The sequence below is a fragment of the Lemur catta genome, chromosome 7 (genome assembly GCF_020740605.2).
Source record: "Lemur catta isolate mLemCat1 chromosome 7, mLemCat1.pri, whole genome shotgun sequence".
Classification (NCBI taxonomy): Eukaryota; Metazoa; Chordata; class Mammalia; order Primates; family Lemuridae; genus Lemur; species Lemur catta.
The window spans coordinates 108,498,803-108,524,007 of record NC_059134.1 but is presented as its reverse complement, the minus strand read 5'-3'; the positions used below and the strand labels follow the sequence as shown (position 1 = coordinate 108,524,007).

Genomic DNA, 25,205 nt, shown 5'->3' with positions numbered 1-25,205 from the left:
GGCCCTCCTCCTCTCACGCAGGAAACGGGAACCAAACCTCCTCTCATCTAGGGTACGGGGCCCCACCTCCTCTTCCGAGGGGCAAGGAGGCCACACTTCCTCCCAGGATTAGTCAGGAGTCCCAGCGCCTCCCCATAGGGCGTGGCCATCCCACCTCCCCTCATGCAGGGCGCGAAAACCGCACCTACTCTAATGGTGGGAGTGTGCATTGCCTAAAACTCCTCTGACTCTCTGACTCTAGGCAAGGGGCCCGGCCTCCTCTCACGCAGGGCAAAGCAGCCCCACCTCCCCTCACGCTGGATTTGGGCCCTCACCTCGTCTTATGTAGGGGACGGGGACCCATGTTTTCTTCCGCAGGCATGGGGACCCCACTTGCTCCCAAGATTGGCTCAGGAGTCCCAGCGAATCCCCCAAAAGGCATGGCCATATCACCTCCCCTCATGCAGGGCGCGACAGCCCCGCCTGCTCTAACGCTGGGGCGGTGCATTGGCTAAACCTCCTCTCACTCTGGGAAAGGGGCCCGGCCTCCTCTCACGCAGGGCACAGCAGGCCCACCTCCTGTTATGCTGCATTTGTGCCCGCACCTCCTCTCATGTATGGTTCGGGCCCCAGCTCCTCGGGCCCCACCTCCTCTTCCGTGGGGTATGGGGGCCCCACTTCCTCCCAGAATTCGCTCAAGAGTCCCCGCTCCTCCCCCATAGGGCATGCCCATGTCACCTCCCCTCATGCAGGGCAGAACAGCACCTCCTGCTCTAACAGTCGGGGAGGGGCGGTGGATGGCATAAACCTCCTCTCAGTCTGAGCAAGGGGCCCCACGTCTCTTCCGGGGGGTCATGAGGGCCCCACTTCCTCCCACTATTGACTCAGGAGTCCCTGCACCTCCCACATAGGGCGTGGCAATCCCACCTCCCCTCATGCAGGGTGCGGCAGCCCCGCCTGCTGTAACGCTAAAGGGGTGTATTGGCTAAACCTCCTCTGACTGTGGGCAAGGGGCCCCGCCTCCTCTCACGCAGGGCACGGCAGCCCCACCTCCACTCAGGCTGGGTTCGTGTCCCCACGTCTTCTCATGTAAGGTATGGGGCCCCACTTCTTCCGAGGATTGGCTCAGGAGTCCCGGGTCCTACCCCCATAGGGCGTGGCCATCCCACCTCCCCATATGCAGGGTTCGGTAGCCCCGCCTGCTCTAACGCCGCGGGTTGCATGGGATAAACCTCTTCTGACACTGCGCAAGGGACCCCCGCCTCCTCTCTCGCTAAACCTCCTCTTACTTTGGGCAAGGGGACCCACCTCCTCTAACAGTGGGTGGGACTCATAAGCCCCTCCTCCTCTTACACAGGGCATGGCAGCTGCACCTCCTCTAACGCTACATTCGGACCCCAACCTCCTGTCATGTAGGGTACGGGGCCCCACCTCATCTTTCCTGGGTCATGGGGGAGGGCCTACTTCCTCCCAGGATTGTCTCAGGAGTCCCAGCTCCTCCCACATAGGGCGGGGCCATCCCACCTTCCCTTATGCAGCCTGAGGCAGCCCCACCTGCTCTAACGGTAGGGGTATGCATTGCCTAAACTTCCTCTCACTATGGGCAAGGGGCCCCGCCTCCATCACGCAGGGCATGGCAGGCCCCCATCCTCTCACGCTATGTTTGGGACCACACTACCTCTCATGTAGGGTACAAGGCCCCACCTCCACTTCAGTGGAGCAAGGGGACCCCCACTTCCTCCAAGGATAGGCTTGGGAGTCCGGGCTCCTCCCCCACAGGGCGTGGCCACCCCACCTTCCATCATGCAGGGCGCAACAACCCCACCTGCTCTAACTGTGGGGGTGTTGCATGGCCTAAACCTCCTCTCCCTCCGGGCAAGGGGCCCCGCCTCCTCTAATAGTGGGTGGGACACATTAGTCCCACCTCCTCTCACGCTGCATTTGGTACCCCATTGCCTCCCAGGATTGGCTCAGGAGTCCCGGCTCCTCCCCCATAGGACGTGGCCATCCCACCTCCCCTCACGCACAGCAGGGCATCGCCGCCTGCTCCAATGGTGGGGGAATGCATAAGCTAAACCCCCTCTCACTGTGGACAAGGGGCCCCGCGTCCTCTCACGCAGGGCACAGCAGGCCCACCTCTTCTCACACTGCATTTGGGTCCCCACGTCCTCTTCCGTGGGACATGGGTCCCCTCTGCCTTTCAGGATGGGCTCAGGAGTCCTGGCTCCTTCCCCATAGGGCGTGACCATCCCACCTCCCCTCATGCAGGGCGCGACAGCCCCGTCTGCTCTAAGGGTGTGTGTGTGGGGGAGGTGCATTGGCAAAACCTCCTCTCACTCTGAACAAGGGGCCCCACCCTTTCTAACAGTGGGTGGGATGCATTGGCCCCACCTCCTCCCACGCAGGACACAGGGGGACGACTCCTGTCAAGCAGGGCGTTGGTGCGTCGTCGTCTCCTTTCACAGAGGGCAGAGTCCCCGCCCTCCTCTGATGCAGGGCACGGGTCCCCTCCTCTTCTGTAGGGGGGGGCGCCTTGGCCCCTCCTCCTCTCACGCAGGGCACAACCACCCCACCTCCTCTCACGCAGGGCACGGAGAGCTGCCTTCTGTCAAGCACGGCCCAGGTGCCCCGCGTCCTGTCACGCAGGGCTTGGCGGCACCACCTCCTCCGATGCAGGGCATGAGGCCCCTCTTCTTCTGTGTGGGAAGGCACATTGGCCCCTCCTCTCCTCACGCAGTACACAGCAACCCCACCTTCTCTCACGCAGGACACGGTGGGCGGCCTCATATCAACCAGTTTGCAGGTGCCACACCCCCTCTGATGCAGGCACAGGGCTCCCCCTCCTCTCAAACGTGATTCGAGCCCCCGCCTCCTCGCATATAGGGGACGGGGAACCACCTCCTCTCCAGTCGGGCATGGTGGCCCCAATTCCTCCCAGGCATGGCTCAGGAATCCTGGCTCCTCCCCCATAGGGCGTGGCCATCATACCTCCCCTCAAGCACGGCGCAACAGCCCCGCCTGCTCTAACGATTGGGGGGTGCATTAGGTAAACCTCCTCTCACTCTGGGCAAGGGGCCATGCCTCGTCTCAAGCAGGGCGTTGTGGCCCCAACTCCTATCCCACTGGATGAGGGCCCCCAATTCCTCCCATGTAGGGTACAGGGCACCGCCACCTCTTCTGTGGGCCATGGGGGCCCCACTTCCTCCCATGATTTGCTGAGGAGTCCTGGCTCCCACCCCATAGGGCATGGCCATCCCACCTCCCCTAATGCTGGTTGCGACAGCCCTGCCTGCTCTAATGCGGGGGAGGGGTGCATTGGTTAAACCTCCTATCACTGTGGGTAAGGGGCCCCGCCTCCTCTCAAGCAAGGCGTTGTGACCTCGCCCTTCTAATAGTGGGTGCGACGCATTAACCCCTGCTCCCCTCAGGCAGGGCACAGAGGGCCGCTTCCTGTCAAGCAGGGCGCAGGTGCGTCGCATCCTCTCACACAGGGCATGACGGCACAGCCTCCTATGATACAGGGCAAGGGGCCCCTCCTCTTCTTTCGGGGGAAGCGCATTGGCCCCTCCTCCCCTCACACAGGACACAACCACCTAACCTCCTCTCACGCAGGGAATCGAGGGCCGCCTCATGTCAAGCAAGGCGCAGGTGTCCAGCCTCCCGTCACGCAGGGCATGGAGGGACCGCCTCCTCTGATGCAGGGCACGGGGCCACTCCTCTTCTTCGGGGGCAGGCACATTGGTCCCTCCTCTCCTCATGCAGGACACAGCAACCCCACCTCCTCTCACACAGGGTAGGGAGGGCCGCCTCACATCAACAAGTTCCAAGGTGCCACACCCCCTCTGATGCAGGCACAGGGCTCGCCTTCCTCTCACACGTGATTCAGGTCCCCACATCCTCATGCAGGGTATGGGGAACCACCTCCTCTCCTGTCGGGCATGGGGGCCCCAGTTCCTCCCGGGCATGGCTCAGGAGCCACCGCTCCTCCCCGATAGGGCATGGCCGTCACACCGCCCCCCATGCAGGACGCAGCAGCCCCACCTGCTCCAACGGTGTTGAGAGTGCATTGCCTAAACCTCCTCTCACTCGTGGCAAGAGGCCCCGCCTTCCCTCAAGCACGGCGTTGTGTCCCCGCCTCTTCTAACAGTGGGTGGGATGTGTTGGCCTCTTCCACCCTCACGCAAGTCACGGGCTACCCCTCCTCTCACACACGATTCGGGCCCTCACCTCGTCTCATGCAGGATATGGGCCCCACCTTCTCTTCCGCGGGGAATCGGTGCCCCACTTACTCCCAGGATTGGCTCAGGAGCCCTGGCTCCTCCCCCACAGGGCGTGGCCATCTCACCTCCCCCATGTAGGCTGCGACAGCACCACCTGCTCTAAGGGTGTTGAGAGTGCCTTGGCTAAACCTCCTATCACTCTGGGCAAGGGTCCCTGTCTCCTCTCAAGCACCGTGTTGTGGCCCCACCTCTTTTAACAGTGGGTGGGACGTGTTAGCCCCTCCTTCCCTCAAGCAAGGAATGGGTCCCCACTCCTCACGCAGGACACGGCAGCCCCACCAAGGCTCATCTGTTGGCTGTCCAACGTTCTCTAAATCCCAGAGGTGGGAACTGACCTACAGAGCAGGGCTCATCTGTGGGCTGTGTCAGGTTCTCTAAGTCCCTGGAAGGGACCAGCTGAAGACCAGGGCTCATCTCTGGGCTATATCAGGTTCCGTAAATCCCTTGGGGTCTGGTGTACAGACCAGGGCTAAACTGTTGGGATGTCCCAGATTCCCTAAATCCCTGGGGGGACAGGCCTCCAGGCCAGGACTCATCTGTGGGATGTCCCAGGTTCCCTAAATCCCAGGGGGGCCTGGCCAATAGAACAGGGCTCATCTGTACACTGTTCCCTAAATCTTGGGGGCACTGGCCTACAGACCAGGGCTCATTCTTGGGATATCCTAGGTTCCCTAAATTCCTGGGGGGACTGGCCTACAGACCAGGACTCATCTGTTGGCTGTCCCACGTTTTGTAAATGCCAGGAGGGGGGACTGGCCTACAAAACAGGGCTCATCTCGGCAGTCTCAGGTTCCCTAAATCCCTGGGGGCCTGGCCTACCACCAGAGATCCTCTGTGGGCTGTCCCAGGTTCCCTAAATTACTGAGGGGACAGGGATATAGAACAGGGTCATTTGTGGGCCGTCCCAGGTTGCCTAAATTCAAGGGGGGACAGGTCTACAGGCCAGGGCTCTGGTGTGGCCTGTCCCAGCTTGCGCAAAACCCTTGAGGACTGATTTACACACCAAGGTTCATCTGTGGGCTCTCCCAGTTCCCTAAATCCCTGGGGCAGACTGGCCTAAAGACCAAGGCTCATATGTGGGATGTCCCAGGTTCCCTGAATCACTGGGGGGAGTGGTCCACAGACCAGAGCTGTCCCAGGTTCCCTAAATACGTGGGGGGACTGGCCAAAAGACAAGGTCTCATCTACAAGATATCCCATGTTCCCTAAATTCCTCAGGGTCTGGCCTACACACCAGGGCTCATCTGTGGGATGTCCCACGTTCCCTAAATCCAAAGGCGCAACTGGCCTACATACCAGGGCTCATCTGTCGGATGTCCCAGGTCTTAAATACCTGGGGGGACTGATCTACAGACCAGGGCTCATCTGTCGGTGGTCCCAGGGTCCCTAAATCCCTGTTGGGGAGTGGCCTACAGCCCAGGGCTGCTCTGTGGGAGGTCCAAGATTCCCTAAATATCTGGATAGGACAGGCCTATAAACCAGGGCTCATTTGTGGGATGTCCCAGGTTCTGTAAATCACAGATGGGGAGGAGTGGCGTACAGACAAAGGCTCAACTGTGGGATGTCCCAGGTTGCCCAAATCCCTTGGGGACTGATTTACAGATCAGGGCTCATCTGTGGGCTGTCCCGGTGCCCTAAAACCCTGGGGGCTTACTCACCAGGGCTCATCTGTGTGATTTCCCAGGTTCCCTGAATCCCTGGGGTGGACTGACTTGGAGAGCAGGGCTCTTCCGTGGGCTGTCCCAGGTTCCCTAAATCCCAGGGAGGGACTGCCCTACAGACAAGGGCTTATCTGTGGGCTGTCCTAGGTTCCCTAAATCTCGGGGGGGACTAGCCTACAAAACAGAACTGTCTCAGGTTGCTAAATTCCTGGCAGGACTTGGCTACAGAGCACAGCTCCTCTGTGGGTGGTCCCAGGTTCCCTGAATCCCTGGAGGAGACTGGCCTAAAGACCAGGGCATAATTCTTGGATGTCCCAGGTTCCCTAAATCCCCGGAGGTCTGGCCTACAGACCACTGCTCATCTGTGGGATGTCCCATTACCCTAAATCCCTGGGGGGAACTGGCCTACAGAGTAGGGCTCATCTGTGGGCTCTACCAGGTTCCCTAAATCCAAGGGGGGTACTGGCCTGCAGCCCAGGGCTCATCTGTGGTATGTCCCAGGTTCCCTAAATCCCTTGCAGGACTGGCCTACAGACCAGGGCACATCTGTGGGATGTCCCAGCTTCCCAAAATCCTGGAGGGACTGGCCTATAGACCAGGGCTCATCTGTGGGATGTCCCAGATTCCCCATATTCCAAAGGGGACTGGCCTAGAGACCAGGACTTATCTGTGGGATGTCCCATGTTCCCTAAATCCCTGGGTGGAAACTGCCCTACAGATCAGGGCTCATCTGTGGGATATCCCAGGTCCTTAAATCCCTCAGTGTACCGATCTAGAGATGAGGGCTCATCTATGGGCTGTCCCAGGTTCCCTAAATCCCTGTTGGAGAGTGGCTTACAAACTAGGGCTTATCTGAGGGCTGTGCTAGTTTCCTTAAATCACTGAGGGGACTAGCCTACAGACCAGGGCTCATCTGTGGGCTGTGCCAGGTTCTGTAAATCCCTGGGGGAAACTGGCCTACAGACCAGGTTCATCTGTTGGCTGTTCTAGGTACCCTAAATCCCAAGGAGGGACTGGTCTATTAGCCAGGGCTCATCTGTGGGCTGTCCCAGGATCCCTAAATCCCTGGGGAGACTGTCTGCAGACCAGGGCTCATCTGTGTGATGTCCCAGGTTCCCTAAATACTTGGAGAGAATGGCCTTATGACCAGGGCTCATCTGTGGGCTGTTCCAGTTTCTGTAAATCCTTGGCAGTGAACAGACCTACACATCAGAGCTAATCTGTGGGCTGTCCCAGGTTCCTTAAATCCCTGGGGGGACTGTATAGACCAGGGCTCATTTGTGGCATGTCCCAGGTTCCTTATATCACTGGGGGGACTGCCCTACAGACCAGGGCTCATCTGTGGGCTGTGCCAGGTTCCCTGAATCCCAGGGGGGAACTGGCATGCACAACAAGGCTCAACTGTGGTATGTCCCAGGTTGCCCAAATCCCTTGAGGACTCATTTACAGACCAGGGCACATCCATAGGCTGTTCCAGTGCCAGAAATCCCTGGGACAGACTGGGCTACAGACCACGGCTGATCTCAGTGATGTCCAAAATCTCTAAATCTCTGGGGGGACTAGCCTACAGACCAGAACTGTCCCAGGTTCCTCAATTCCTGGCAAGACTGGGTTACAGAGCACAGCTCCCCTATGGGCGGTCCCAGGTTCCCTAAATCCCTGGGGGTGGGACTGGGCTGCAGACCAGGGCTCATCTGTGGGCCATCCCAGGTTCCCGGAATCCCTCCCATACTGGCCTAAAGACTAGGGCATAATTCTTGGATGTCCCATGTTCCCTAAATCCCTGTGGGTCTGTCTTACACACCACGTCTCATCTGCAGGATGTCCCATGACCCTAAATCCCTGGGGGGAACTTGCCTATGGACCAGGGCTCATCTGTGGGTCTACCAGGTTCCCTAAATCCAATAGGGGACTGGCCAGTAGGCCAGTCTGTAGACCAGGGCTCATCTGTGGGATGTCTCATGTTCCCTACATCCCAAGGAGAACTGGCCTACAGACCAAGGCTCATCTATTGGCTGTCCCAGGTACCCTAAATACTTGCGGGGTCTGACCTACACACCAGCGCTCATCTGTGGGCTGTCCCAGGTTGCTGAAATCATTGTGGGACTGTCTACAGACCAGGGCTCATCGGTGGGCTTTCCCTGGCTCCCTAAAACCCAGGGGGGTCTGGCCTATGCACCAGGGCCTATCTGTGGAATGTTTGAGGTTCCCTACATTCCAAAGGGGACTGGCCTAGAGACAGGGCCTATCTGTGGAATGTTTGAGGTTCCCTACATTCCAAAGGGGACTGGCCTAGAGACAGGGCTCATCTGTGGTCTGTCCCAGGTTCCCTAAATCCTTGGGGAGGGAAAGCCGTACACACCAGAGCTCATCTGTGGACTGTCCCAGGTTTTCTAAATCCCTGGGTGGACTGTCTATAGACCACGGCTGATATGTGTGATATCCCAGGTTCCCTAAATCACAGAGGAGACTGGTCTACAGACCACGGCTCATCTATTGGAATGTCCTAGGTTTCCTGAATCTCTGGGATACTGGCCTACAGACCAGGCCTCAACTATGGGATGTCCCACGTCGCGTAAATCCCTTGGGGGGCTGGCCTACACACAAGGGCTCATCTGTGGGATTTCCCAGGTTCCCTAATAATTCCCTGGGGAGGACTAGCCTAAGAACAGGACTCATCTGTGGGAACTCTCAGGTCCATAAATCCCTTGGAGTACTGTTCTACAGACCGGGGCTCATCTGTGGGCTGTCCCAGGTTCCCTAAATCCCTGGGGAGACTGTCTGTAGACCAGGACTCATCTGTGGCCTGTCACAGGTTCCCTAAGTCCCTGGGGTGACTGTTCTACAAAACAGGGCTCATCTGTGCAGTGTCCCAGGTTGCCGAAATCGCTGGTGGATTGTGTACAGGCCAAAGATCATCTGTGGGCTCTCCCAAGTTGCCTAAATCCCTGGAGGGAGGACTACAAACCACGGATCATGTGTGGTATGTCCCATGTTCCCTAAATCACATGGGGGCCTGGTCTGCAGACCAGGGCTCATCTGTGGACTGTTCCAGGTTCCCTAAATCCCTGAGGTGACTAGACTACAGACCAGAGTTGTCCCAGGTTTCCTAATGCCCAGGGGGCACGGGCCTACCCACCAGGGCTTATCTTTGGGATGTCCCAGGTTAACTAAATCCCTGGGGTGGACTGACTTGGAGAGCAGGGCTCCTCGGTGAGCTGTCCCAGATTCCCTAAATCCCAGTGAGGGACTGCCCTAGAGACCAGGGCTTATCTGTGCGCTGTCCTAGGTTCCCTAAATCCGTGAGGGGGTACCGACATACACAACAGAACTCATTTATCGGCTGTCCCAGGTTCCCTAAATCCCTGGAGGGACTGGCCTTATGACCAGGGCTCATCTATTCGGATATCCCAGGTTCACTGGATCCCTGGGGTACTGGCCTATAAATCAGGCCTTAACTCTGGGATGTTTCACGTTCCCTAAATCCCTGGGAGTACTGGCCTACAGACCAGGGCTCATCTGTGGGATTTCCCATGTTCCCTAAATGCCTCGGGGAACTGGCCTACACACCAGGGCTCATCTTGGGATGTCCCAGGTTCCATGAATCCCTGGTGTACTGGCCTACAAATCAGGGCTTACCACTGGGATGTTCCAAGTTGCCTAAATCCCTGGGAGGTCTGGCATACAGACTAGGGCTCATCTCTAGGATTTCCTATGTACCCTAAATTCCTTGGGGCAGTGACCTACTCACCAGGGCTCATGTTGTAATGTCCCAGGCTCCCTAAATCCCTGGAGGGACTGGCCTGCACACGAGGACTCATCTGTGAAATGTCCCAGGTCACTAAATTCCTGGTCAGAATGATCCAGAGACCAGGGCACACCTGTGGGATGTCCCAGGTTCCCTAAATCCTTGGGGGTACCTGTATACAGACCAGGGCTCATCTCTAGGCTGCTAAGTTTCCCTAAATCTCTTGGGGGCACTGGCCTAAGGACCAGGGCTCATCTGTGGGCTGGACCAGGTTCCCTAAATCCCTGGGGGTACCTCTATACAGACCAGGGCTCATCTCTAGGCTGTTGAAGTTCCCTAAATCTCCTGGGGGCACTGGCCTAAGGACCAGAGCTCATCTGTGGGCTGTCCCAGGTTCCCTAAATCCCTGGGGGGACTGGTCTACAGACCAGGGCTCATCTATGCAAATTATCAGGTTTCCTAAATCACCTTGGTGGAACCGGGACACTGAGGGACAGTCTCAGAAACACTTCCAGAAAAAGAAAACTGGAACCGAAGGGAAAGACACATTTTTCTCCCAGTTGGGGATGGTGGTGAAGTGGGCCTGGTGGATCGGACTGTCAGGGAGAAAGGTGTATTTCCTGATTTGGGGTTAACGGTGATGACCTGGGAGCGTGTGGCTGCTGCAAAACACATGGTAAAACACACGGGAGTACTTACCGTGAAGTAGCAGACCTCACAAAGCAATGACGCTGGAGACTCTGAAGGCGGGATACAGAGGACTTTGCGCTGCGAAGGCACGTTGCCTGGAAGGATGAAATTCCTGTAGGGAAACTACGTTTGTGAACAACCACCTGAACACCCTACCAGTAAAACAGAGATGACAACGAACTCCCTCACAGAGGCTGAGCCAGACCCACATCCAGCTCAGAGTATGATACCCTATTAGGGTGGAGAGGCCACCACGTCCTGGGCGTGGGGGACCTCAGTGTCGTGACAACTGTTGGTTCCCCATTTCCAAATGTCCACACGGAGCCCCTCCCGGGTCTTTGAGGACTGGCCGCCCCTCAGCAGGCGGCTGCGGACAGGAAGGCGGTGCCCGTGGGGCTCGGACAGGAAGGTTGAACTCACCCTGGGGGCCTCACGTCTGAGTGAGGACAAGGAGGTCGCACTCGCTTCGGGTCTGAGGCCCGGCCAGCAAGCGGCAGATGGCTAGTACTGGGAAAGCTAACATGGCGGCACTGTGTCCTCTCACGCCACCTGTAACGCTGCATGCAAAGCCGCGGGGCATGACGGGCACTCTGCCGCCTGCCAGCCGGCACCGGCCCTGCAGCCCTCGGTGCTCATGGGGGGGGCGGTGGAGAGCACTCCCTCCTGGCCTTGCTGGAGAACCAGTTAAAATCCAAGTTCAGCATCTTCGGAGCCAGGATCTGGAAATTCAAACTCAGATGGGCTCACTGTCCTGTGTCTTTCAGGAAAATGGTGAGGCCCCTGGGAGGGGCTTGTGCTGAAAGGGCCCCACCTAAAAGGGGTCTCACCTGGGAGGGGGATCACCTTTAACAGTCTCATCAGAAAGGGGCCTTATGTAAAAGAGGCCTCTGCTGAAAGGACCCTCAGCTGGAAGGGCCTCACCTAAAGGGGACTCACCTGACAGAGACCTGCACTGAAAGTGTTCTCGGGTGAGTGGGTCTCACCTGAGAGGAGCCTCAACTGGGGGGGGGGTCCTCAGCTTAAAGGGCCTCACCTGTAAGGCACCTCTTCTCTTCTCAGAGATCCCTCACCTGAGAGGCCCCTCAGCTGAAAGGGCTTCAGCTGAAAAGGGTCTCGGCTGAGAGCATCCCTCAGCTGAAAAGGACATCACCTGACAGGGTCCCCAACTGAGAGGGGCCTCACCTGGGAAGGGCCTCAGCTTAAAAGGGCCTCAACTGAGAGGTTTCACACCTGAAAGGGGCCCTCAGCTGTGAGTGCCTCAGCTGACATAGCTACTGACAGGACCTCACCTGAGCAGGCTTCACTGAGAGGCCTCACCTAAAGGAGCCTCATCGGAGAGGTGACTCACCTGAAAGTGGCCAAAGTTGAAGGGGCCTTACCTGAAAAGGACTGAAAGGGGCCTCACCTGACAGGGCCTCAGCTGGAGGGACCTAGCTAACAGGGCCTCATCTGAAAAGGACTTCACCTGAGGGGGCCCCAGCTGACAGCAGCCTCACCTGAGAGTGGCCTCAGCTGAAAGGGCCTCACCTGAAATGGCCTTTCCTGAGAGGGTCCAAAGGGACCTTGGCATTGCAGACAACCACGTGGCCATGGCAGATTCAGCGGCTGCCGATGCTGATGTTCTTGGTGCCGTAATAATACTGCACTGCAGGCCCCTGAGCGCCAGGGCCTCAGGTCCCAGCTGCCCCCCAGAGCCGGCTCCCCCTGCCCCGTCCACCAGAGGTTGCCCCACATGCTAGACAGGGTGGGATCACCCGGTACATGACTGTGGGGTCCCACAGCGCCTTGCCCATGAGGTGACCCAGCAGTGTGTTGGTGCTCAGGAAACATAGGCAGGTGTTGGTGGCTTCGGTGAAGTTGCACAGCAGCGGCGAGTAGGAGTAGTTCATGGCCCCTGGGCACCTATTCACCAGGGACATAACAATCTGCAGAAGGCGTGGACGGTGAGGCGAGGTGTGGCCGCCAGGAGCAGACCGGCAGAACCCACCACTACGCTGTCCTCGGACTCACCTCGCTGTTCTCCAATGGCACGATGCCTGAGTACTCAGTGGTGCAGATGGCGTCATCATCCCACATGACTGCGGCCCAAACCGCTCCAGGCAGTCCCTCTTGGAGGCTGCAGGAAAGGGCTGGAAAGGGAGTGCTGAGGCCACCATAAAAGCCCGCAGGCCCAGAGGCGGGACCGCTGGGCTCCCTGACTTCCCTGAGCCTGACCACCTGGAAGGCTGCTTCTTGGACTGGTCACCTGAGCCTGAGCCCGGTCACCTCATCTTGAGGTGGGAATGCTGCGCCCTCGATGGGTCACCCAGCCAAGGCTCCACCAGCCAGCAGGACTTGGGGAAGAGGTCACTGAACCCTGCTGAGGGAGGAGCTCCTGCCCTGATGGCCAGGCTGGACGTACACAGCTGCACCGGCTCACCACCCACACCCCTGCACCCCTCTCCCTGGGACACGTTTAGAGAGCAGGTGTTTCCCGCTCCCCTTGGAGGACTGTCTTCATGTCCTTCCTTGGGCCAGTCCCCCACTGCCTGTCAGAGAACTGCCCCTCCTCCACTCTCGGGCCAGGGAGTTTTGGGGGACACGTGACCAGGCCGCTAAACTGGAGCATCCCCATCCCGCCAACCTGACCCATCAGGGAGGCAGGTGGCCAATGGCAGCTGGTGAGTGAGTTCCAGGACCCGGCTCTCCTGACACAGGCAGCTGAGCTGGGAGGAAGCCAGCTGGGAGCCACCAGGGACCTGTGTCACCACCACCAGGAGCTGTCAAACATGAAGGCAGTGCAGAGGGAGCCAGGAGAGGGCACCAAGATTCCTGCCACCACGAGCCTCTGTGCCCAGCTGTGCCGGAAGTCGGGGGTGACCTGATGAATTCCCCTTTGCCTCTCGGTCCTCAGACAGATGGTCCTGATCCACACACGGGTTGGGCATGAGGGCCAGGCTGGTGACCGAGACCTCAAGAAGCCATGGTCACAGCAGCCCCACTGCCCAAGTTCACAAACTTGATGAGCACATAGGCCACGTGGAAAACCTGTGGGGACCGAGGGTGTCAAGGTGCTCCTGCCCATCAGGAGGGCCACAGAAGGTGACGCAAGACCCAGGTGCCCCACAGGGGCATCTATGTGTTTGCCTTCCAGGGGCAGAAGGACACAGGGGACAGGCCTGCACCAGGGACAGTGATGAAGATAGTTGCCAGCCCTCTCAGAAACCCCCTCCCGAGCCTAGGGTGCATTGGCTGGAAGCTCGGGGTCACACTGATCCTTCAGGCTCTGTGGCTGCAGACAGGGCTCACTGGGGGAGGTCCCATTCAGTGGGCCTGACCAAGGTGGAGACAGAAACACATTCTAGTGTCCTCACAGCATGATGTCCAGCCAGGACAGTTGGCCAGACATTACCCCCACCACCAAGCAAGACCAGCCCCCAGAACATCTGACAGTCAGTGCCATCCCAGGACGGGCTCTGTCCTGTCACCCACTGACTGCTCCCAGCCACTGAGTCCCTGGCCAGGTGGCATGGAGTGAGTTGGGACCCAGTGCTGCCATCAGAGCTCTGGGGGGAGAGACTGGCAAATGGGCCATTCTAGTGCTGAGTCAAGCTGGGAGGCCCCACTAGCCCAGGACTGGGGGCTGCGGCTTCCCTGTGGCCCTGGGCTTGTAGGATAGCCCTGGCCCAGGGCAAAGGGAAGCTGTTCCTCCAGGGGCACCTGGAACCCCCAGGCCCTGCCCATGGGGCCTGGGCCACCTCTCCTGTTTTCTCCCCATGTCGGCCCTGCCTGATCCCAGGGAGGTGCCCGTAGCCTCATTTCTCATTGTTCTGGCCAGAGGACCGCATTTTGGGCTGGCCCATGTGCCTTTGCCCCTGGGGCTTAGTAAGGCCGTTCCTCAGCACAGCTTTCACAGGGCACTTTGGACACCGCCTCTGGGAAGCCCTCCCTGACTGCAGCCCATCCACCCAACCCTTGGCCCTGGGCATCCCCTCGCTGGTCATCACTGCCCCAAATGAACATCTGCACACACCCATGATGGCCCCGCTGGCCCCATGCCTGCATCCCGGGTGCACACGCGCCCATCAGCCCAAGAGCGTATGCTGGGCCCAGCTCCTCAGGTCACCCAGGCCTGTTGGGATGAGCCCCTGAAGCAGCAGAGGCTCTTGGGGGCTGAGGGTCCCTCTGGGCTGGGGGCTGGAGGTGGGCTTATGCTGCCACAGGCGCCCCAAAAAGCCCCCAGGGACTTAGCACTGGGCAGATCCACCCCACCCACCACAGGAGTGGCTCCCTGCGGGTGAGGGCTATAGCCCCCCAGGAGAGGTCTCTTTCCCCTAAAAACTGTCAAGGGCGACAGGCTGACCATGGATTGAGCAGGTGGGGGGCACAGAGATCCTCCCAGGAGAGGGCGAGTGCCTGGGTGGGTCCCCACCGTCACACCCCTGGTGTGCATGTCCCATGCAGATGTCCCCACGTCCCATCCACCTGGGGGGCAGCCGATCTCTAGGTTCGGCCCCCACATGACAATGGGGAGGGCGTCTAGTTTCCAGGGAGGGTAACAGGGCCCTTACACACACACACACTGCAGTGCAGGAAACAAAGGGGAAAAGGCCCCGGGGGTCTGCCGGGATTTCCCTCCACCTTCCCCCCCATCTTGCCCCCCATCTGCACAAGAACCCAGCTTCCAACAGGAGTGGGGGGCTCCCGACACAGGGCAGAGTCTCAGCTGGCGCGTACCGCTGCTCACAGGTGGGCTCTGAGCTGCCCGCCAGGCCTCTGAGGGTGACTTCAGACCCCAGGGTCCCCTGGCACCTACTGCTCCAGGGAAAACAAGACATAATATCTCTTTTCTCTCTTCCATGTAGTTTTCATCACTTCCAATGCCTAGAAGATTCCAGAGAAGCCACCTAGGCTGTGTGGGTCTAGAAAAGAGGATTCTGGACTAAATATGGTCCAGGGAAACAACAGTGGTTCTGCACAGAATGTTTTAGGGCATCCACGTGGCCAGGAGGGGTCCATTTGGTGAGCAGCACCAACGGTACAATCACACCTGTGTGACCAGAGACTTTACCTGCCCCTCACTGAGCAAATTTTGGCTACCCCAATGTAATCCTCTCCCTTAACTGACTCTTGGACCTTTGGAGTTTCCCAGAAAAGATGGATTTTTTGCAAGAAAAAGGATTTGAGATTCTGATCAGCCAGGGAGTTTTGACCTGCTCTGTTTCCGACCTGAGCTGATTCACTCCTCCTTAGCCAACCTGGTGGTCCCCCGCTCCGGAGAGGTCACCATGTTGATACCGAACTTAGTGCGCACACCTGATGGGCACAGCGCACCACAGTCCAGAAGTCCTGGGCTCCAGCGATCCTCCCGTCTCAGCCTCCCGGGTAACTAGGACTGCAGGCGGCAGAGTTCCTGCCCCTGGACTCGCCACCCCTACCTCCACCTGCCCGGGGAATTGCTAGCCCCCTCCCACCTGCCCCCGGACTTGCCACCCCCCACACCTGCCCTGGGACTCACCACCCCCCTGACACCCGCCCCGGGACTCTCCACGCCCTCCCACGCCTGCCCCGGAAATCACCAACCCCCCCCCACTTCTCGCGGGCTCGCAGCCCCTCCCTGAAAGCCTGAGAGCTCCGCTAGCTGGAGATGGATTTGAGCAGCTGCTTTTCTCCATGTCTCTCCAATTAAAAATTCCTTCCTTCCTTGGCAACCCTTGTCTCAATCATTGGATCTTTGTGCAAGGAGCAACTGGATCTAGACGCAACCCCCCTGCAGTGTGGACAACAGGAAGACTCTTCCAGAAGGTGCCATTGCCGCCAAGACCGCCAAGAAACCGCAGGGCCTGCACAAATCCCAAGATCGGGGCAGTGCACCCCGCGGGTGACGGAAAGAGCCGAAAGTTGGCGAAAAAGGCCGGGGGACCACGGGAAGGGCCGAAGAGGTTTGGCGAAGAGAGCCAAAAGGCCTCAGGGAGGACCGAGTTACGACGGAGAGGGCCGAGGATGGACGGAAACCACCGAGGGTTGAGGAAGAGAGCCGAACGGCGGATGGGCGGCGGGGCCCTGCAGCCAAGGCTCCGGGGATGCACAGAAAGAACGTAGGGAGGAAAGGAGAGTGGCCAGGGGGCCGGCAGCGATGAGGGCGGGGACGGTAAGGAGGGCTGCGGGGGTGGCGGGGAGGGAGTGACCGGGCAGGCCCAGGGTGACACGGATTTCGGCAGAGCGGTCGGAAGGGAGGGGGCGGCAAGGGGTCCTGGAGGGGGTGGCTGGGCAGGGCAGGAGTGACCAGCTGTGCGGGGTGGTGGCGGGTGGCCCGCAGGGACTGACTGGGTAGGGGCCCGGGGCACAAAGTGGGCAGGGTGTGGCGGAGCTGTAGGGAGAGCTGGAGGTGGGGGTTCTGGGAGGTGGGGAAGCGGTAGGGAGGGGGGTGGGCAGGAGGGAGTGACTGGACAGGGAGTAGGAGGAGACCAGGTGTGTGGGGTAGGGAGGAGCTCTAGGGAGGGCCGGAGGTGGGGGTTAAAGGAGGTGTGGAAGCTGTAGGGAGGGGGGGTGGCCCAGAGGGAGTGACCAGGAGGCAGAGAGCCCCACTCTCAGCCAGTGGGGTGCACACCCCTTGCACATCCCAGGCGGCTCCTTTGCCCAGGGCCCCTGCACTGACACAAGACTCTGTGAGGTGGGGAGGGGCCTGGGGCTGCCTGCACGTTGCTCTTCTGAATTCAAGTGAAGTTTGGGGAAGACATTTGGATACAAAACAGGAGAGGAGCCCTTTTACCTACAGTTTTTGAGGTTTTTAACGCAACTCACTCCCCTCAGTACAGCACATAGGGTAGATGTACCCACATTACACATGGGCGAGCTCAGGGGAGCTCATAGGAGACTTCAGGGTGGGAGACAGGAGCCTGGATGTGTCCAGAAATGACTGAGGCACACTGTGTGGGCAGAGAGAGCCAACCCTGGTGTCCTACCACCTTCCTCCTGTCACCTACAGCTCCCACAGGAACTGCCTCCTGGCCCACAGCAGCAGAGACTCCAGCCATCACACATATGCTCCACACCTGACTGCGAGGAAGAGATGGAGAATGGCTGCTCCTGCCTTCCAGATCTGTCCAGGAATTCCAGTGGCCGCCTGCTCACCACTTAGTCCTGTACCAACCCTGGGATGTGCAGGAGCCTGGGAGAAAAAGCCTTTTTAGATTCCCAGCCCAGCGAGTTCCTGGTCTCTTACAGAAAAGGAAGAAAGACATGCATCAAGGTAAGTTAAGCGGCTGTCACAGCCGCCAGCCCATTGGGACTCCTGGAGAGCCACCAGATGATCTGTTGTGTGTAGGCCACTCCCACCTGGGATTCAGGGAACCTGGGATATCACACAAATGAGCCCTGGTCTGCAGGCCTGTCCCCCCAGGGATTTAGGGAATCTGGGAAAACCCAACAGATGAGCCCCAGTCTGTAGGCCAGTCTACCAAGGGATTTAGGGAGCCTGGGACAAGCCACAGATGAGCTGTGGTCTGTAGGCTACACCTCCTAGGGATTCAGGGAACCTGGTACAGCCCACAGATGAGCCCTGGTCTACAGGCCAGTCCCCCCAGTGATTTAGGGAACCTGAGACATCCCAAAAATGAGCCCTGGAATATGGACAGTCCCCCCAGGGATTCAGGGAACCTGGGACAGCCAACAGATGAGCTCCGATGTGCATGTGAGTCCCCCCCGCAAGGATTTAGGGAACGTGGGACAGTCCACAGATGAGCCATGGTCTGGAGGCCAGTCCTCCCTGGGATTTAGGGAACCTGGGACATCCCACAGATGAGCCCCGGTCTGTAGGTCAGTCACCAACCTGGGATGTAGGGAACATGGGACAGTGCACAGATGAGCCCTGGTATGTACAACAGTCCCCCTCAGGAATTACGGTAACCTGGAACATTCCACAGATGGACTCTGGTCTGTAAGCCAGTGCTCCCCAGGGATTTGGGAACCTGGAACAGCCCACAGAGGAGCCCTGGTCTGTAGGCCAGTCCCCCCCCCAGGGATTTAGGGAACCTGGGACATCCCACAGATGAGCCTTGGTCTGTAGGCCAGTCCCCGCAGGGATTTAGGGAGGCTGGGAAATCCCATAGTTAATCCCTAGTCTGTAGGCCAGTCACCCCAGGGATTTAGGGAAGCTGGGACATCCCACAGTTAATCCCTGCTCCTTAGGCCAGACTCCCCCAGGGATTTAGGGAACCCAGGAAAGCCTAGATATGATTCCTGGTCTGTAGATCCATGCCCCCAGGGATTTAGGGAACCTGGGATGTTCCACAGTTGGGCCTTGGTCTGTAGGCCCAACTCCCCCTGTGATTCAGAGAACCTGGGACATCCCACAGATGAGCCCTGCTGTGTAGGCCAGTCCCCCCAGGGATTTAGGAAACCAGGGACTTCCCACAGTTGAGCCTTGGCTTGAGGGCCAGTCCCCCCCTGAAATTTAGAGAATCTGGGACATCCCACAGGTGAGCCCTGGTCTGTTTGTCAGTCACCCTTGGGATATAGGGAATTTGGGACATCCCACAGATGAGCCCTAGTCTGTATGCCAGTCACCACCTGGGATGTAGGGAACCTGAGACAGCTCACAGATGAGCCCTGGTATGTAGGCAAGTCACCCCCAGGAATTAAGGGAACCTGGAATATTCCACAGATGATCCCTGGTTTCTAGGACAGTGACGCCCAGGGATTTGGGAACCTGGGACAGCCCACAGGAAAAGCAAGGTAAGCAAGAGCAAGCATTGTTGTTCAGACTTAAGAGGTGCCCTTCTGTATTGCTAAGAATCCCTCATGATATAGTCATCCTTCTCTTCTTGGTATGAGAGGGAGACACCTTTACAAATGGAAGTAGGTCTCCTTCACAGATGTAAATTTCCCTCACAAAAAGGTAACTTCTGGCCTGTTTTCAGAGCTTCTCCTGGGTCTGCAGTGTTTCAAAATTATCAGCTCAAAATAATCTTTACGTTGGGCTGGGCATGTTGGCTCATGCCTATGATCCCAACATTTTGGGAGGCCAAGGCAAGAGGCTCCCTGGAGCCCAGGAGTTCAAGACCAGCCAGGGCAATACAGCAAGGACCCATCTGTACACACACATAAAAAATTATTTGACAGTGGTGGCTCATGCTTGTAGTCCCAGCTACTTGGGAAGCTGAGGATCACTTCAGCCTAGAAGTTCAAGGTGGCAGTGATCTGTGTTCATGCCACTGCACTCCCAACTGGGTGACAGAGACCCTGTCCAAAACAATAACAACAAGAAAAAGAGCTATATCTTGGGGTGGCATATTCTAGTCTTCTACGCTGGCTTCCAAAGTGACTGTGTACCATTATGCATTCTACCAGCAATGAATGAGAATTCCTGCCTTTCCTCCAGCAATGGTGTGTCCTTTTTTTTTTTTTAAAGAGTTTAGTCATTCTAGGAGGCGTGCTGTGGTATCTCATTGCTGCTGTAATCTGCTGTTTCCTAATGATATATGATGCTGAGCATCGTCTTTTATGATTATTTGCCATCTATGTATCTTCTTTGGTCAGGTGTGTGTTGAGATCTGTACCCCTTTGTAATCAGGGTGTTTGTCTTCTTATTGCTGAGTTTTAAGAATTCTTTTTATATGTAGAATATGAATTATTCCTCCGGTATGTATTTTGCACATATTTCTTATCATTCTGTGGTTTGTCTTTCTATTCTCTGAACTTGGTGTTTCACAGAGTATAAATATTGAACGTTATCACAGCCATGGTATTATTTTTTCTGTTGTGGATGAGATTTTTGTTGTTGTTGTTGTGTGTTAAAACCCATCACCAAACCCAAGGCCACGTAAATTTTCTTCTTTGTTTCTTTCCCGAATCTTTAAAGTTTTGCATTGTAGTTGAAGTCTGAGAATGATTTTGAATGAATTTTAATATCAGTTGTAAAGTTTATATTTACACTTATTTCATTCCATATGTTTTCCTCTTAATTGTTCCCCCCCTCACGGTTTTTCTGAAAGACACAGGACAGTGAACCCATCTGAGTTTGAATTTCCAGATCCTGACTCCGAAGACGCTGGACTCGGAATTTAACTGGTTCCCCAGCAAGGCCAGGAGGGAGTGCTCGCCACTGTAGGCCCCGCCCCATGAGCACCGAGGGCTTCCGTGCCTGGGCGGGCTGGCAGAGGGTGGAGCACCCGTCATGCCCTGCGGTTTTGCGGCTTTGCACGGGGTGTTGCACCTGGCGTGAGAGGACGCAGTGCCACCATGTTAGCATCGCCCCACAGGAGCTGTTTCTGTGCCGCCTGCCTGCCAGGCCTCAGACCACAGCGAGTGTGACCTCTTTGTCCTCACTCAGACGTGAGGCCCTGAGGGTGAGTTCAACCTTCCTGTCTGAGCCCCACGGGCACCGCCTTCCTGTCCTCAGCCGGGCTGGTCCTCAGAGACGCAGGAGGGGATCTGTGTGGACATTTGGAAATGGGGTACCCACAGTTTCCACCACACTGACGTCCCTCACGCCCAGGACGTGGTGGCCACGGGTGTGACGTCCATGCGGTGGCCTCTCCAACCTAATTGGGTATCAGATTTTGAGCTGGACGTGGGTCTGGCTCAGCCTCTGTGAGGGAGTTCATTGTCATCTCTGTTTAACTGCCAGGGTGTTCAGGTGGTTGTTCACAAATGTAGTTTCCTTACAGTAATTTCCTCCTTCCAGGGAATGTGCCATCGCAGCGGAAAGTCCTCTGTGTCCCGCCTTCAGAGTCTCCAGCGTCATTGCTGTGTGAGGTCTGCTACTTCACAGTAAGTACTCCCGTGTGTTTTACTGTGTGTTTTGCAGTAGCCACACGCTCCCAGGTCATCACCGTTAACCCCGAATCAGGAAATACACCTTTCTCCCTGACAGTCCAATCCACCAGGCCCGCTTCACCACCTTCCCCAAGTGGGAGAAAAATGTGTCTTTCCCTTCGGTTCCAGTTTTCTTTTTCTGGAACTGTTTCTGAGACTCTCCCTCAGTTTCTCAGCCTTGGCAGATCTAAAGAGCAGAGATGACTCCAAGGTGGGTGTGGGCAGCGCTTCCTCCTGAGCAGCACAGGACTGCCATGGCTTGCAGACCCTGAGCGGTCCTACCTGCTACCCTCTCCCATGCAGTCTACCCCAGCTGCCTGCAGTCTACTCTGCTTTCATTTTTAGGTGCACAGAGGCTTTTGGTGTCTCAGGGATTTTATTCATGTTCCGTCAACCTGTCCACACATTGGACACCCTTAGCAAATTTTCTAAGGCTTTGCCCATCTAGACCCTTAAAGTCACAGCAGTTTGTAATATCTAACAGTAGAAACAGTGGATGATGTGATTTTTCAAAAGACAAAAAAATTTCTCTTTTTCTTTCATTCTTTTGAGACAGAGTCTCGCTGTGTTGCCAGGGCTGGAGTGCCATGGCATCAGCCTAGCTCACAGCAACCTCAAACTCCTGGGCTCAAGCCGTCCTTCTGCCTCAGCCTCCCAAGTATCTGGGACTACAGGCATGTGATACCATACCCGGCTAATTTTTTCTATATATTTTTAGTTGTCCAGCTCGTCTCTTTCTGTTTTTAGTTGAGATGGGGTCTCGCTCTTGCTCAGGCTGGTCTCGAACTCCTGAGTTCAAATGATCCACCCACCTCGGCCTCCGAGAGTTCTAGGGTTATAGGCATGAGCCACCGCTCCCAGCCACCCCCCAAAAAATTATTATTTGATATGTCATATGTAAGAATCACCTTCGATTTATATATATACCAAGGAAATAGTAGCTAAACACAGAGTTCGTATTTGGGATAATCAGTATAGAAAAATTAAATCTCACTGCCAAAGGAAAGGCAAATGGCCCAGTTGATCATGGAAGCTTCATAAGAGTTTACTGAAGCACATATTACCTTACTGTAATTCTCTAGCTGTGTGTGTGTGCATGTGCATGCACAGCAGTTGCAAGGTATCTCAAGTTTGCACACTGATGTTTACATCACCAATCGATATAGTTAAATGCTAAAGTCCTAGTCCATATTATGACAATGTATATAAATATTTGAAAGGGCCTTTTAAAATTTTACCATTTTTACCACTTGTGAATATATAATTCAATGGAGTGTCATACATTGCCCGTGTTGTGCAACCATGTATTTATTAATAGTTCCAAATTTTTTTTTCTTCCTCTGAAGGAAACTCAAAGCCCATTACGAAGTCACTTACGTTTCCCTGTCCCCCAAGTCCCTGGCAAGCACTAATCTATTTTTCATCGCTATGGATTTGCTTGCTCTGGACATTTCATACAAATGGATTCATATAATATATCACCTTTTGTGCCTGATTTCTTTCACTTAGGACATTTTCGAGGTTCATCCATGTTGTGATATACATCAGTACTTCATTCCTTTGTTCTCTATGATTAAATACATACAGCATTCATCATTCTTTTTTTTTTTTTTTTTTTTGAGACAGAGTCTCGCTTTGTTGCCCGGGCTAGAGTGAGTGCCATGATGTCACCCTAGCTCATAGCAACCTCAAACTCCTGGGCTTAAGTGATCCTGTTACCTCAGTCTCCCGAGTAGCTGGGACTACGGGCATGCGCCATGATGCCCGGCTAATTTTTTCTATATATATTTTTAGTTGTTCAGATAATTTTTATTTCTATTTATAGTAGAGATGGGGTCGTGCTCAGGCTGGTCTCAAACTCCTGACCTCAAGCGATCCACCCGCCTCGGCCTCCCAGAGGGCTAGGATTACAGATGTGAGCCACTGCTCCTGGCCTAGCATTAACCATTCTTAAGTGCACACTTTAGTGGCATAAACCACATACACATTGTTGCATAACCATGACCACCATCCATCTCCAGAATTTCTTTCATCTGCCCCAAGTGGAACCCTATACTCGTTAAACACCCACTTTGTATTTTCTCTTCCCCAAGCCCCTGGAAACTACTCCAGCTACCTCATAAGTAGAGCATACTCTATTTGTCGTTGTGTGCCTGGGTTGTTTCACTTAGCACGATGTTGTTACGTAAGTCAGAATTTCCTCATTTTTAAGGCTGAGTTATATTTCATTGTGATGGATGGACCACATTTTATTTTTCTACTCATCTGTCAGTGGACACTTGTATTGCTTCCACCTTTTGGCACAGTGAATGATGCTGCCATGAACGTGGGTGTTCAAGTCCCTGTTTTCAGTTCTTTTCAGTATATACCCAGAAGTGGAATCACTGTGTTGTAAGTGAATTCCAAGCTTAATTTTTGAGGTACTGCCATATTGTGTTCCATAACAACTGCTCCATTTCAGTTTTCTCTTTCCTTTTTATGGCTGAATAATATATCAGGTTATGATATACCTGATTTTGCTTATCCATCCATCTGTTGAACGTTTGGGTTGTTTGCACCTTTCAGCTATTGTGAACAGGGCTGCCATAAATATTCATGTATAAGTTCTTGTTTGAACACTTGTCTTCTAATCTTTGGAGTATGTACCTTGGAGTGGAATTGTTGAGCTATGGTAATTCTGCATGTAAATTTTTGAGGGAAGATTCAACTAGTTTACACACAGCCTGTACCATTTCATATTTCTACAAGCAGTGTTTAAGGGTATCCAGGTTTTCTGTATCCTTGCCAACAGATATCTTTAATTTTTTTTAACAATAGCCTTTCAAGCGTGTGTGAGTGGATATATCATTGTGGTGTGAATTTGAATTTCAGATGACCTGTGACCTGGGCGTGGACTCTGAGCAGGGCCAGTTGTTTCTGTCAGGACGACCTGTGATCCTGGCCTGGACTCTTAGCAGTCACAGTTGGTGGAGTCCATGAGGACAACCTGCGACATTGGTGCAGATTCTGCACAGGCACAGTTTCTGGTGTCTGTCAGGGAGTGATCAGGAGGCGGGGGGGCCCCACTCTCAACCATGGGGTGTGCACCCTTGCACATCCTTGGCTGCTCCCTTGTCCAGGGTGCATGCAGTGACACAGGACTGTGTGACATTGGGACGGCCTGGGGGCTCCGTGCAGGTTGCTCTTCCAAATTCAAGTGAAGTTTGGGGAAGACACTTGGATACAAAACAGGAGAGGGGCCCTTTTACCTACAGTTTTTGAGGTTTTTAACGCAACTTGCCTCTCTCAGTACAGAACATAGGGTACATGTAGGCACATTACAGACAGGTGAGCTTAGGGTAGCGCAGAGGAGTGAGACATCAGGGTGGGAGACAGGAGTTTGTATGTGTCCAGAAATGACTGAGGCACCCTGTGTGGGCAGAGAGAGTCAACCCTGGATTCCTAGCGCCTTCCTACTGCCTCCCACAGCTCCCGCTGCAACCACCTCCTGGCCTACAGCAGCAGGGGCTCCGGCCATCACACACACGCTCCACACCTGATAATGAGGAAGACATGGGTAATGGCTGCTCCTCCCTTCCAGGTCAGCGCAGGAATTCCAGTGGCCCTCTGCTCATCACTGACTCCTGTCCCCACCCTGGGATGTGCAGGAACCAGGGAGAAAAAGCCTTCTTAGATGCCCTGCCCACCGAGTTCCTGATCTCTTACAGAAAAGGAAGAAAGACATGAATTAAGGTAACCTAAGTGGCTGTCACAGTCGCCCACAAATTGGGACTGCTGGGAGAGTCTCCAGATGTTCTGTGGTCCATAGCCCAGGTACCCCAGGTATTTAAGCACCCTGGGACATCCCACACATGAGCCCTGGTCCGTAGCCCAATTCTGCCAAGGTGATTTAGGAAACCTGATACTTTGCATAGATGAGCCGTGGTCTGTAGACCAGTCCCTCCAGGGATTTAGGGAACTGGGACAGCCCACAGAGGAGCCCTTGTCCTTAGGCCAGTGCCAACAAGGGATTTAGGGAACCTCAACAGCCTAGAGATGAGCCCTGGTCTG

The 25,205-nt window shown here is 55.7% G+C and overlaps 1 long non-coding RNA gene across 1 annotated transcript; it reads left to right on the top strand.

Moving 5' to 3' along the window:
- The first annotated feature begins 16,073 nt into the window (after positions 1 to 16,073).
- On the top strand, positions 16,074 to 24,759 carry LOC123643000. The gene is made up of 4 exons (XR_006736591.1): positions 16,074 to 16,488; positions 17,326 to 17,589; positions 21,025 to 21,110; positions 24,736 to 24,759. It is a non-coding gene; the product is annotated as an uncharacterized LOC123643000 (long non-coding RNA).
- Positions 24,760 to 25,205: the final 446 nt, after the last annotated feature.